Consider the following 14,172-nt stretch of genomic DNA (forward strand, 5'->3'; position numbering starts at 1 on the left):
CTCCTGCGGCTCTTTTCCTTAACAAAAGGGCACTCAGGACAGGTTTGGATCTCACAGCAGAGCAAAAGGAGAATCCTTTGCTTTTCTGATGCCTACGAGATCACCAACAAAAAGGGACGCAGGGGTATTGACAGGATAAACAACACGGGGAAAAAGCCCAAGACACTGGAGTCAAGTCAAGCAAGGCGGCACGAGTCAGAGACCGAGTTTTGCATTAAAAAGCTCCAGAAAATAAATAAGAAAGAAGAAGTTGAGAAATTACATGTTTGAGCAGAATCACATACAGCCAAGTCAGTGTTCTGGGATGTCACCGTTGACTGACATGTAGTACATGAAAGTCAGATTCAAAGGCCAACAATGTTACGGGCTTACTGAAGGAAAAGCTAAAGATACGGTCAGTCGCAGCTGAAGACGTGATGTCACAAACCAGGTTCACTTCAGTGCCACCAAAAGAGAGGCCTTGCTGCTGCCCCCCTCTCTCCATCTGCTCCTTCCTTCTGCTCCTGTATCCCTGTGCCTTCCCTTGCCCTGACCTGCACACGTTTTAGAGCTCCTTAGGAGCCACATTAACTCCCCAAGCAGACAGGGAACGCACCCACAAGAGCAGAGAGATTTCCACCAGCTTAGAGAGTGAAACGGGGTTGCAGAGAGAGCCAGCAAGCATAAAAGCTGGCACAAGGAAGGAGGCAGGACACTGCACCGGGAAGAAGGAGAGGGGATTTGCCCATCTCCATTCTGTGGCCGTAAGCCGTCCTGCTAGCTCATGCACGTGTGAAACCACACACTCACTTTGCAAGGAGAGCTGCAAGAAACCCCTTCGCTTTTAGAAAGGGCAGCACCCAAGGCACTCTCAGTCAACTCTGGACTCCCTCGTGCACGTAGAGGCTCACTCTCGCACGGAGGGAGGCTGAGGCTGACGGGCGTCATTCTTTCACTCAGCCAGATGTGGAAGCTAAAGTGATCTCAGGGAAGCGTTAGTTACTTGGTGGTCAGAGAAGGGACACCATTGCCTGACACTGCTCAGGTCACATTGTCTAAGGAAAGAGGACAAAGAGTGGGAAGAAGCCAAAGAAGAAGAAATGGAAGAAAAACTATGCTGTGTTGAGAAAAACAGCATCCGCTTTGTTGAACAGCAGGGAAAGATCACAATTATAGAGCTTTCTGAATTACTATTAATGACTGGTTCAGTGACATTTTCCCCAGAAATACAGCCCCCAACAGCCCCGATCCCGTATCTGATGCAGACCACAGATTTCATTTCCCTTTAAACGAAAAACAAACAAACCTGAGACACATCAGCGTTTGACACTAGAGCCACTTTACCCAGCTGCCTCCTATGGTTATTCTCCAACACGACTATTCCTGCATGCAGGAGCTGCAGTCCCTCTCCAACGCGGCAAAGCTAGCAAAAGCTCCTCAGGTCACTCCTGAAAGTGTGCTCTGTTGCACACTGCTTGGCGTACCTGGACAGACGGGCGCAGGCGCCGAGTGTCTCAGGGCAGAGCACACACGCAGCCGTCCTGACAGAGGCAGAGCCCAGCGAAGACAACGTTCCCAGTGCTCCCACAGCGCTGGCCCCTCGCAGCACCGGTTCCAGAGTCACGGAGTCACAAGGGAGAGAAAGGCCTTCCGGAATCCCTGGGGGCAGCTGGTCCAGCCCCTGCGCAGGCAGGGTCACCCAGAGCAGGCTGCCCAGGGCCAGGGCCCGGCGGCTGCTGAACCCCCAGTGCTCAAACACACCCCTTGCAAACAGCCGCCCGACGAGGGGAACTGCGGAAACGTTGGCAGCCCACGCGACAGGCCCAGGGGTTTGGGGACTCGCTCCGACCAACTGAAGTATCCTCTCCTCCACACCAGTAAAACACCACCACACCAGCAGGGGCTTGTCACCATTCTTCCTCCAAAGCTCCGTCCGACGGCTCACTAGGCAGAAGACACAAAGTTAAGGGAAGCCTGATTAAGTTCGTTTCACTGCCTTAAACCAGCAAACCCCAGGCATGTGGATGCAGGAAAACGAGCTGAAGCAGGCAGGGAATGAGGAGCCGCCCTCAGCAGAGCAGGACACGGCACCGTGTGCCCAAACACAGGTGACAGCTGCCAGCCAAGGCTGACACAGCCACCCTGACTGACGGGCCTAAGGCGGCACTTGAACCACCGCGCTCAGCCCCACACCCCAGACGGGGGGTCAGCGGTGCCGACAGGATTAAGTCCTGACTGACTCCCGACAACAGACGCTGACGCTGACTGGCGCCAGCCAGCTGAGTCCGGGCAGGTGATGCTGGCCGACTGACGCTGGCCGACTCACTCTGGCCAACTGACGCACGGCTCGGGTCCTCCTTCTGCCCTCGCACCTGGGCATCACCCCTGATGGAGCTGGGCGGGCAGAGGGGTCCCTGGCGCTGCCACTCATACCTGTCGGGCAGAGCTCGGGAAGCTGGAGAGGCCCCTGACTAGTAGAGGCGCTACTTAGCGACACGGAGCCGCTACTTAACAGCAGCTGAAACATCAGTGTGCCCTCAGCACTATGCCAGCGACGCTGAAGGACATTAACTCTATCCCAGCTACAACCAGCACAGCTCTGAAGTTTTTAACCACCTCTCCCGTGGAGAAGAGTGTGGATGAAATGCCCAGCTCCCCGTTGGCTGCAGACCACAGGAAGGCACCAGAGATGGTTCTATAATTTTGTGTGAGGGAAAGGGCTGCGGACAAACCAAACGCATTCGATATCTAATACTGTAATCACCTGCGCAGTTAGGCTCTCTTCTCAAACTCCTCCTTCCACCTGTCAAGAGGATTTAACTACATACGTAAAAAGGGAAAAAAGCTTCCTGCCTTTTTTCCCTTTAAGTGAGACAAGTCCTTTCCTATTCAGGCTCTGCTTAAGTCTTAAATAGAACTGGTGACAAAGTAATTCCCTGATCTCCTCTTTCTGCTTTCAGAAGATCAGATGTGATGTTTTGAAGTAACAACCATGGGAGCTGCACTTACATCCGTCACAGGAACTGCTTCCACAGCAGGCACTAACAGCGGCATCGGACATTGTATCTTCACAAATGAGACACAACAACTCATCTGGACTAGGATCACCAGAGCAGGATGAGGAGGAAGAAGAGGGCGATGGCTCCTCTGGCAAAAAGGGAGGCTTTTCCTTCTTTCCTCGCACAGAAGCTTCCCTGGAGGGGGAGAGGGCCTGGTGGGAGAGAAAAGTTTAAAGATGGGTCAAAGAAAACTTTTCCAAGCTTTGGATTTTATCAAAGGAAGAGAACAGGTGGAATTCTTCTCACTCCACATTCGCCTCCTAAAACATAGGCCTTCAGATTAAACTACTCTTCTAGAGCCACACCACCAGAAGAGGGAGGGGGGAACAATTTTCCTGCTGCAGAACTCTCCCTTTCCTTTGATCAAGCAAGAAATTAGCTCAGACCAGAAAAATAACTTTTTGACAGCGAGAAATCAGGTGAAATGAATCCCACCTCTCCTTTGCCAGACGGCAAACGTACATTGCAGGCGCAGCACCAAGTTAGTCTCCGATCAAGTTAGTCTCTGAGTGATTACATTTTAGAAAGGAAAGGAGCCTGTGTTACAGCTTCTCCAGAAGGAGATCCATGGCAGCAAAACAGAAGTGCTACCAAGTGCAGTTTAAAACAGCCGCTCCTCTCAGCACACAGGAGTGTTTTCTTAATTTACAGCAACAGGAAAAGTTCCGTCTCTTCCACACACGGGAGTTCATAGAAGTCAGAGGGGGAGGACATCTCAGTCCAGCGGCAATTTCTTACGTTTTGCAAGGAGCCTTTGCAACATCAAACAGAACCAAAACGACCTCTCAAAGAGAACAACTCCGCTACAAACACCACCAAAACGCTTTGCAGAAATACACGTTCTTAGCACAGCACAGGTTTAACCAGCTTCCAGGGGCATGAACACGGGGACCACCCTACTGCGACGTTAGACAGTGTCACAGATTTTAAGATTAAGACGCAGTGACAGTGCTTCCTCCCCCGTAACTGCAGGCGCTGGCCAGTTCGGTTGCATTGCCACTCACACTTGTGCGCGTGGTTTCTCTTGTTCACTGCTCGGTCAGTCCAATTCATTCCATACTTACGCAGGAAGAGCTGGCATCGCATATTTCCCACTGCTTGTCAGCACAGCACCCTTTGGGTTGGGATCTTTCACCTCCACCATGGAACTCCACGGAATTCCTGTGCTCTTTCTATCTCTGGGAACAGGCTCAAAGGTTTTGTCCTGCTAAGAAAAGAGGTGCAGACTTATGTCGTCTGAAGAACCACGTTTAAAATGACATTTCCATGAGTATTTGAAGCAGCAAAAGCCTCTCATCCTCTCATTTTACCCAGCATAAGTGTTGCTCAACTAAAATACTCCTTTGCCTCAGTGAATAGAGCCGGGATATTCCAAAGGCTTGGGCAGGGTTTTGAACTCACTCGACATTCTTTGGCTTAACTTCAGGTTCCCTAAGGGCGAAACACCCCTCAGCTCACCATCCACTCAGAGAAGGGGCACAAACCCGCTCCTCCTCCAAAGCGCAGTGCAGAGTGAGAGCTTAATTCCCTGCTCTGGATCCGTCCCTGGGGAAACTCCTATTCGCCACCTGGGTACGAAGGTTGGATTCATGCCTCACGCACACACCTTCAGTGAGTAACGTTCAAGGGCATGAATACTCAGCCAGAGGCTTGGGCAATTAAAACACGCAACTATTCAATAGGTGGGGTCAGCAGCAACAGCTTGGTTTTATACGAAATACTAAAAACTGTGAACCGTCATTAAAGGACTTGAAAACTGAAAAAATTTCCAGCAATATTGAAATACATAAAAATATGCAAGCAAGCTCTCAGAGGGCAATTGATGGACTTATTTAACGTCTATGACCTGGAAAAAAGAGCGTTTCACGTTTATAACTCCAGGTGTCCCTTGAATCCTGAAGGGCTTTGCAACACTGCCTTAGAACCTCTCGATTTCAGTTTTACTGAAATAAACTCAGCAGTGTTTCTTGAGAGCTCAGGCTCAAGTGCAGCTTTACCACAAGGAAAAAGGGTAACTGTCCTCTTTCTCCTTTTCCAGCCTATTGAATTATATCATGCCCCCAGCCCCAGGTAAGCTTACGCTAGGAAAACATTATCAGAGAGACACGTGACTCACTGCTTATCGTCTCCTCAGTTGTTCAAAAGCGCAGAATCAAATCTCACAGTCGGCGCGGAGGGACGGACCGCGCGGAGGGACGGACCGTGTGGAAGGAGGGACCGCGCGGAGGGACGGACCCCGTGGAAGGACGGACCGCGCGGAGGGACGGACCCCGTGGAAGGACGGACCGCGCGGAGGGACGGACCGCAGAGAAGGACGGACCGCGGGGAGGGACGGACCCCGTGGAAGGAGGGACCGCGCGGAGGGACGGACCCCGTGGAGGGACGGACCCCGTGGAGGGACGGACCCCGTGGAAGGACGGACCGCACGGAGGGAGGGACCCCGTGGAAGGACGGACCGCGCGGAGGGACGGACCGCCCCAGACCCGCGGCGGTAGGTATTACAACACTCTGGTGTCGCTCTCGTTTTGTCTCTCCCCCCTTTCTCCCTTTTTTCTCTCTTTCTCTGCTTTTCTCTCGCGTCTCCATCGCTGGCCAAATGAAGGGACTTGGCACTTGGATTCCGTTTTGAGTCTTAGTTCTGTTCCCGAGAATGTAGAAGGAACGTGGCCACGGCAACACGTTGGAGTCAGTCAGAAGTTAAGCCCAGCCGCCCCCAACCTCCCAGAATTCCCTGAGGTCGGTTGGAAAGCAAGGGGGTTTAACCTCTGCCAAATTGTTCAGCCCGACAGTGGATCGTGACAGACTGGTAGGAGTGTTACGGAAAAACGCGGTAAAATCAGAAACAACTCTTTAACAGCAATTTAGTATTAAAGAGCAGGCATTCTTTATTCACAGCGCCGGATGCACGCGGGATCGCTGCTCCTAACGTGCGTACCTTACGCACCTTTCCCGTACAATTTATAGATCAAAAATTTACATATTCATAGATATTCATTATTGTCCTTTCTACCAATCAGCACAAACTTGCTCGTTCCATATGTAAATTACTGCGCAGACTCAGTTATCCTCTTTGTTGTTCTCTTTTGAGTAGGTGGTATTACTTGGGTCGGTGGTGGTCCGTGAGTCGGTGGTCGCGATCTCCCCCTGTCGGAATTACCTTTTACCTACTTGGCTCTTAATCTTGGCAGTCCTGGCCAGTTTTCTCAGTCCGCTACACGAAACCACATTTTGTCATCCTTTTCTGACAGAAGCGCATTGTCTATTGTTTCGTTCACATTAATGATTACCGAGGGACTAAAATGCAGATCAAAGAATGCACTGATTGGTATACTCCATGTCCCCAGACTTAACGTCCAGTTGGATAAGGCTGTACAAGGAGTATAGCAACATCTATGGTTGGTTAATTCGATCGCTCTGGTTACAGGAGCAGCAACAAAGAGGTGGTTTTAGCAGTTTTTCTCCAGCAGGTATGCCCTGCTGCAAGGTCTGGCCTATCGGCCCAAGGACTGGACTAGAAGCAAATAAAGAGGAAGCCATCAGCTGCTTCCGTTTGCAAGAAATACCAAGTCAACAATTGCTAAGTTCTTCCTGTTCATATCTCAGGGTCCTTTAGAGAGCTTGACATCTCCGCATGATTCCCGCGAGGCTTCGGCTACCACGCGGGCTGTGCCCCACAGCCTCGCAGTTAAATTCCCCTTCCTGCGCTGCAGCTGCTTCGTGCAGTGGCCATAAGCTGCTCTGTTCCTCCTGCGTTTTGCTGGTGAGACGGCTGTACGAGGGCGATGCTGGCGGCACACACCGGCTACGGGGCTGCTCCAGTCCTCCTCTACACCCTTCCCTGTTCCCTCTTGCTCCTTCTAGCAAGAGGTTGTAAAAGTAGCAAGTCACTTGAGCAACTCTTCTCTAGCATGCAAGTCCTGTCAAACCAGTAACATGATACACCTTAAAGTCTCTGTTCCTTTATGGATTATAGAGCTGAGACAGAACACCAGCAACACCACCATCACCACCCCCAGCCACGGCAAAAAAGATGACATTTCTTTACAGCCAGCCACCAGATGAGCCGGTAACAGGAGTGTGTGCCACTGGGTCGCTGAGGCCAGCAGGGACTGGGGTCCATTTCTGAGCAACGCTGTCCTGTATAGAAACAAACCCGTTCCTGCTTTTCAAAAGCTTTCAATATTAGACATGAATGAACTGGTCAGTAAGATACCTAAAACAGAGGTTTTCAAAAAAGAGGATTTCAAAAACATTATTTTAGCAAATGGATTCATGAGCAGAGGGACCACAGAGACCTTTCACGCTTCTACAAAAGCAGGTCTTATATAAAAATCACAAGCAAAACAAGCTGAAAGTAAAAATGCAAAAAAAAAATGAAATAAGAGAAAGAAAATGGATTGGGGGGCAGTGAAGACAAAGTATTGTCTAATCCTTTTGTTATTTAGCTGTATAATTATTGATTGTGCTGACAGGTCGCTGACAGGTTTTGGGGGGTGTGCCTGGGTCTGCTGGTTGCTGCCAATTTTGGGGGAAACTTGAGGATTTGGGGGTGTTGCTGTGTCAGGTGCATGCTGCTAGGTCTGGTGGGTGCAGCCAGGTGTGGGGTGCGTCTGGATTTAGGGTTTGTTCCTGGACTGGGGCAATGCTACCAGGTCTAAGGGTTATTTTGGGTTTGGCGGCTGCCGCTGGGTTGACGGCAGCCTCTGTTCCAGTGGACACAAACCCTGTCCCTGCAGCAGTGCCAGCAGTGCGTCTCGTAAGGCGCTGGGCACTGCTGTGGTCACGCTGCGCTCTCTGGCTGGTTGTTTCAGCAGGTCGGCTGCACGGCTGGCCTCCCTTGAGAGGCGCTGGGGTGCCACCCTCAGGTGGATTTCACTTGCTGTGTTTGAGGTGAAACTGTGTCCCTCATGTTCAGAGTGCTTTAGGATAGCACACACCATGCCGGCTGCTCCGCCTTGGTAGTAAACAGTGTGTTTCTGTTTGTGGTTTTGTAGTGCCGTTCCTTCTTTTGAATCTCTGATGCGGATCACTCGGGGCCATTGGTGGAGGCTGATTTTTGCACCGTGCCTGCTGTGTTGCTTGTCAGTGGTGCAGGAGGGGAGCCGGGCAGCGCTGCTCCACTGCTGCCCCACTGCTGCCCCACTGCTGCTTGCTGGGGTAGCCGTGGAGGAAAGAGGCTTTAGGAAGTCCCTTCCTAAGTCCAGCGGAAGCTGAAGAGGTTTTCTGCCAGTGGAGTTCCTGCTCTGTATGAGGTTGCTGCCAGGCACTGAATTTGTGCAGCCTGCGCTCCTGTTGACTTGCTGCTCTGTGTCACAAAGGGGTTTGTCAGGCAACTGTCTGGTGAACAAGGCTTCCGTGGTGCTTCGCTGTCTGGATATTCCAAAATAGGAGAGGGGCGCAAGTTAACATTTTTGAGGTGAGTTGAGCTTTTTAAGTTTTGGAGCTGACCGATCCAACAGAGTTGTGCTTAGGAAACCACAAATCTGGTATTTGAGGGCTTGTTGCACCCAGAAATCAAGCAGGCTGCATCAGTGTGACTCTAGGGATTGTTCTGCACAACGAAAGCTAAAGCGAGGCATACGTCACTAAAGGCGGCTGTGGGTTAGGCTAGATGAGCCACATCTACAAGCCTTCCCACCTCAGCATCTTCTGTGGTGTGCTTAGGAGATGAAGCTGTGCCTTGCTGTTGAACTTGGTCTAAACCCAGACGAAACCATGAGTTATTAGTGAAAGCCTGATTGCTGGTAGTTTGACGCTGCAATTGTAATGTTAATAGGCAGGGAGAGAAGGATGCGGGAAGCAGGTGTGTGACTTCTGTGAACAGCGGCAGCACAGGCGTGTGTGACCCTAGGAATCCAGGGCACAGGAAAGCCTTTGCTTCTGATCCAGCCTATTGGTCTCACAGGAGCTTCCGAAAGGACGAGAACGGCATGCTCATCTCCGCAGGATCCAGCAGTTCCGTGGTCCAGGTAAGCCTTGAGTCAAAGAACCAGCTGGAAGCAGCTGTCACTAATACGCAGCTGGAGGCCGGTCAGTTCCTTTATCTCCCGTTATTAACATCCATGTCAGCGTAACGCAAAAGACCGGCATTTATCACTTTCCTGGTGTGAAGCAGTGGCTAGATTTTATCTACGTGTCTTGTCATCCTGGAACTGAGTGTTGCTGTCAAGTGTGCTTGCCAGTCTTGATTGCTAATTTAAACTGCTAGTGAGGGCTCTCCTGGCAGAGAGCAGTGCTTGTGTGTGCATTTGGTGGCTCACTTATGAAGAGGAGGCACTTGATGGTTTGTTAGAGAGAGGTCTCTGGTGATCATGGTCAGGGAGTGCTGGAGAGCGCCTGGCAAGGTTATAACGCCACGCTGCCGGCGTACGGTCAGAGGGGCTCAGGGAAGAGCCCATGAGCGACGATCGGATACGGTGCAAGCAGTTCCTGGGCAGTGATCAGGAAATGGGGCAGTTGCCCAGAACTGCTACTTTTACTCTCTTCCCATCTCCCATCACTGGTTTTTTCTTTCTTTCTCTGTCTGACTCCCTGCCTGTGTTTTCTAACTCCTCCCTGTCTGTCCTACAGCCTGTTGCTATGGTCTCCTTTCTGTGAGGGACCCGTGTGAGCTGTGAGGCACCCGTGGGTTCCCTGAGGTGGAAGGCAGTCGAGTGAGCGGGGCTGCAGCACAGGGAGGGAGGGAGGGAGGGACAGACAGACACAGAGAGAGAGACAGAAGTGCCTGAGCTGTGCCATGTGCCTGGCAGTGCAGAGAGCAGGAACTGCGGTGAGTCCTGGGCCCCAGGGTCATGTCACCCCTCTCCTGCATCCCAGTCCCTCCTGACACCCCCTTCCCTTTCCCTCTGAGGATTTGTGGTAGGATACGTAGGTACATATCTATGTATGTGTGTATATGTTTATGATATTATACCTAGACATATACATAATACAAATATTATAATTTCAAAATATTTATTTGTAAAAAAATAAATCTATTCTTTATAAAAATAGAATCATATTATCTTAAACATAAAAAATACCTGTTTGTGGACGTAAGCCATCCCCAGCCCAGCTCAGCCACCCGTGGGGTGGGCAGGGGATGGGTTAACCCCCCACCCTCCCTCCCACTGAGCAAATGCCCGCAGGCAGAGAGAGGCGCTGCAAAGCCAACACCCAACTCTCTTAAGGAATTCAAGAAGAAACAGGGATGTGGGAGAGGGCTGGGGCTGGAGCAGCTGGGTGCTGGTCTCTGCCTCTGCATCTCTTCTGCATGTGGAAAGGAAAAGTCTTTTTCTATTCCCTGCCGGTGCTGGATTATGTGAGGTCTCCTGAGCTTATTCTTGGTGTGGGAGCACCAAGAAACAGAAAAACAAAAGTTGTGGGGGAAGGAACCAAAGATGCTGGTGAGCGTTGCCTTTCCCCTTTCCTTTGCTCCTCGAAGCTTTCTTCTCCTGCCTTCCTGCATGGACCTGCTCGCCTCCTGTCTCTCCCTGCTGAGTATTTTCTCCCCCGGAGTGCCCCAGGTCCTCTGGATGAGCTTCTAACGGGGTCGCTTGGTCCTGCAGTCTTTGTCTTCCCAGTCATCGTGAAAACTGTCAGCATGGCATGGAAGCAGAGTGGAAAAGGTGCCTGCAGAGGTCTCGGGCGTGAGCTCACGGGGGCTCTTAGTGAGCACAAGCGGGTGCTGAGAGCCTGCCCTGCTGGAGGGCCTCACGCTGCGTTTGCAAGCTGTCCTGGCACTGCCCCTGAGCTGCCTGCACAAGTTGAAGAGTTGGCTGGTGCCAGTGGGAGGAGGTGGGACTGGATGGCGGGAGCAATGGCTTCTCCTTACAGGAAAGGCTTGTCCAGGTGGGACCCTAGTTGCCACCTGCTCTGGGCCGGTGCCTTTCAGCCGCACCATCCCTTGCTTGTTCTTGGCGAGTTGCTGCACACCGAGAGAGGCCAGAGAGCTTCTTCAAGCAGCGCACCCAGCTCGCTGCCATGCAAGTGCTTCTCCACTGACGTGCTCTTGTGACCTGTGAATTCTCACGGCTGCTTCTCTGTTTGGTACCCGCAGGGTCCGACCGAAGGCACCGTCTGCGGTTCAGAGCCGAGCTGCTTGGCCAAATCAGTTCTTAACCCTGTGATGGTCATAGCAGGAATGAGAGCCAGGGCACCCTTCTCCATGTGAACGTAGTTTCTTCTTCTCCTTCCAGCCTGAAAACCATGCGGGAAAGTGCTGGCCCTTGCTGGGAAGTCGGGGACAAGCCTTCATCAAGCTGTCTGTGCCAATCCTTCCCAGAGCAGTCACCATGGACCACGTTTCAGGACAACGTTCCCTGGAGACAGTATCGGCAGAGCTCCAAAGGACATGGCTGTCTACGTGAGTGGTTTCTCCAGAGTGGGGGGCTGGGTGTTGCACAGCGTTTCTAAGCCGGGGGTGAGTATGGGTCAAAGAGTCCAGCGGCCTCTGGCCTCCTCCTGGCTCGCAGAAGCAGCAAGCTCCTTGGAGCTGTATTGCGCTTCTGTCCAATATACTGTTCGAAAGGAAGGTTCTGGGGCATGATGGAACTCGGGGAGCCACAGGGAAGAGGAGGTGGCACAGCGCACTGTCCTAGCCCTTCTGGCTTTCAATCCCCGTGGGCATTTGTGACCCTCAGGTTACCCCCCTCCCCCTGGGAACATCTGCTCCTTCTCTGAGTGGCAGCCTAGACTCGCTGAGTAGGCAAGCGTGGCGTGCTACCTAGGTGCAGCTTCTTGTCTGCTCCTTGCGCTCGTCTTCCTTTGACTGCGTAGCTGAAATAAACCCGTGCTTCACCGACTGAAGTTAAGTCTTCCCACAGTGTGTGAGGCGCTCTGGTTTCTCCACCCCCGTGTTTCTCTTGGGCCTGAAGTAGGAACCTGAGGAGCAGGGAAGGCTCCTGGGACAGTTCACTTTCCAGGCAGTGCTGAATCACAGTCAGGCCTTGCAGCTGAAGGTACGGAGACAGAGAGGGAGGAGAACTGTAGGAGAGGAGGAGAAATGCGCTTGGCTGGGGAGAAGCTTCCCTGCCAAAGGGCTATAGGCAGCCCTGTCCTTGAGCGTGTGCCACGCTGGCCTTTCTTCTGCTTTAACTTCCGAACAGCGTGTGCCTGGAGAGCTGTTCTTTTTCTCTTTCCTTTTGGGTTTAAGCTTCAGTGCCTACAACCACCGCAGCTGAAGCTAAAACCACCTTGAGTGTCTGGACTGCAAGTGGCTACAAGTGGCCACATCCCGTAGAACGCACTACTCCTGGCCTGCTGGTGAAAGACTCGAAATCCTGGCCTTTCTGAGGCCTCTGTTGCTGCTGGTAGCGAGTAGTGACAGGGAGGCCATTCTGCTTCAGTGCCTTTCTAGAGAAGGCAATGAGACATTATACTAACAGCACTGGGTCTTGTGACTGTGGAAGCAGGCTAGAAGACCTTGCCAAACTGTTTGCTGAAGCTTCTGGGAGCTGCTTCTTCCTTTACTCTTCTTGCAGCCAAATGAGGTAGAACAGGGTCACACTGTCTTGACCACGAGAGGTGCAAGGACCTCGCAGGGCAGCCGGAAGGAAGGTGTTGACCGAGGCCGTCACCGCGGCACTGCTCTGTCCTTAGTCAAATGCTAGAGAGGAAAAGGCAGCTCCGAAGAGGGGGGGACGGTTCTGGGCCGGTGGGTTATGGGTAGCCGTAGTCGTTGGCTATGTCCATGCTGGCCTCCTTCTGCACACAAATGTGCAGCTGCCCGGTGACACCTGCAGGGCCGCCCGCTCCCGCTCCTCCTGGGCCAGCGCCTTCACACGCTCCCGCTGGGGCCGCTGCTCGGGTGTGATGGGCACCGACTGCTCCTGCTCCTCCAGCGGGGTGGGCGCAGCCGTGAGCCCCCCCAGGGCCCGAAGGACAGCGGGGAGTCGTTGGGAGGTTGTGGCGGCATGTGCAGCTGCTGCGGCAGCCCCTCCCGTGGGGTTTGGCCTCCGTGGGCGACAAGCACAGCCCGCTCGGCTGCTGGGGTTTGGCGGCAGACCTGGTGCGTGCCTTGCTGCTCGATGGTGCCGCCGGTGCCGTGTCCTTCTTGCCGTCAGCGGGGGCTTGAGGCATCCAGTGCTGCGCTGGGTCTCGGGGCTGCCATCAAGGAATTGGGTTCCGGGTTGGGTGGTTGGGGCATCAGCCCCACCACCTTCACTGTGTGCCCCAGCAGGTGGAAACTGTGGCTGGAGTTGAGCAAGGGCACCCTCAGGACGATGCGGAGCGTCCTCAGCGCCGGGTGGGGATGCTGCTCCTGGGGATGCCGGTTCCAGGCTGCGGTGGGGATGCCGGCAGCGGCGCAGGGTCAAGGCGGTGGGATCAGAGGTGGCACCCAGTGGGCCTAGGACTGGCCCCATCAGGGCGGGCAGAGGGGACTCCCGTGTCTCACTGGAGCGGTGAGCGCGTCTGCCCTGCCTTGCCCCTGCACCCACTGCTCCGCGGCTTCATCCCGGGCCGGGGCCTCCTGGGGCCTCCCTGGGGTGCTGCAGGGGCGTGCGGCCCAGTGCTGCCGGGAGCTGCGGGGCCCGGCTGGGCCCTGACACCGGCTGTGCTGGCACCTGGCAATGCTGTGTGTTCCCTGGAACGTATCGCAGCCCCCGGGCAGCGGGGGGCCGTAGCTTCCAGCATGGGTCTGTGGGACTGGAGCAGTTGAGGGTCACAAGGCTGGGGTGGGGCGTGGGGTGGGAGTCCCAGAGCAGCAGTTCAAGGCCTCCGTGCTGTGGTGTCTGGGTGGGACGGCTGCTTTAAATCTGTCCCATCTGCTGCATGAAGGGCCTTTGCCCCTTGGTGTTGCCCTGGTTTCTAGGTTGCTTGGCGGGCACGCTGCTGATGTTGGACGCTCTGCGCTTGCTGCTTCCCGCCTGCAGCCCGCTGCTGCCTGCCCTGTGCCATCCCCGTGCAGCTCTGCCTTTGTGGTTTGCCTGCTTGCTGCCCACCTCTCCCCACCTGGGCCCCACCCGGCAGGAGGTGACACCCGGCGGCAGCGGCAAGTGGGTCAAAACCACCTGGGGCTGCCTCCACAGCGCCTCCTCCAGCAGCTGGGCCATGTGGGGCTGGTGACGCTGGGGGTGCACCTGGGCTCTGGCCAAGGGCGTCAGTAGTGGGGACTGCAGGACGCTGAGCAGGGGACTGTCCAGAGGAGCCTGCA

General features: G+C 53.8%; 1 long non-coding RNA gene across 1 annotated transcript; it reads left to right on the top strand.

Annotated features, from left to right (window-relative positions):
- Positions 1 to 9,284: 9,284 nt before the first annotated feature.
- On the top strand, positions 9,285 to 11,942 carry LOC142051437 (uncharacterized). The gene is made up of 3 exons (XR_012658472.1): positions 9,285 to 9,807; positions 11,216 to 11,382; positions 11,843 to 11,942. It is a non-coding gene; the product is annotated as an uncharacterized LOC142051437 (long non-coding RNA).
- The last annotated feature ends 2,230 nt before the right edge of the window (positions 11,943 to 14,172 follow it).

The sequence above is a fragment of the Phalacrocorax aristotelis genome, unplaced genomic scaffold (assembly GCF_949628215.1).
Source record: "Phalacrocorax aristotelis unplaced genomic scaffold, bGulAri2.1 scaffold_34, whole genome shotgun sequence".
In the NCBI taxonomy this organism is placed as follows: Eukaryota; Metazoa; Chordata; class Aves; order Suliformes; family Phalacrocoracidae; genus Phalacrocorax; species Phalacrocorax aristotelis.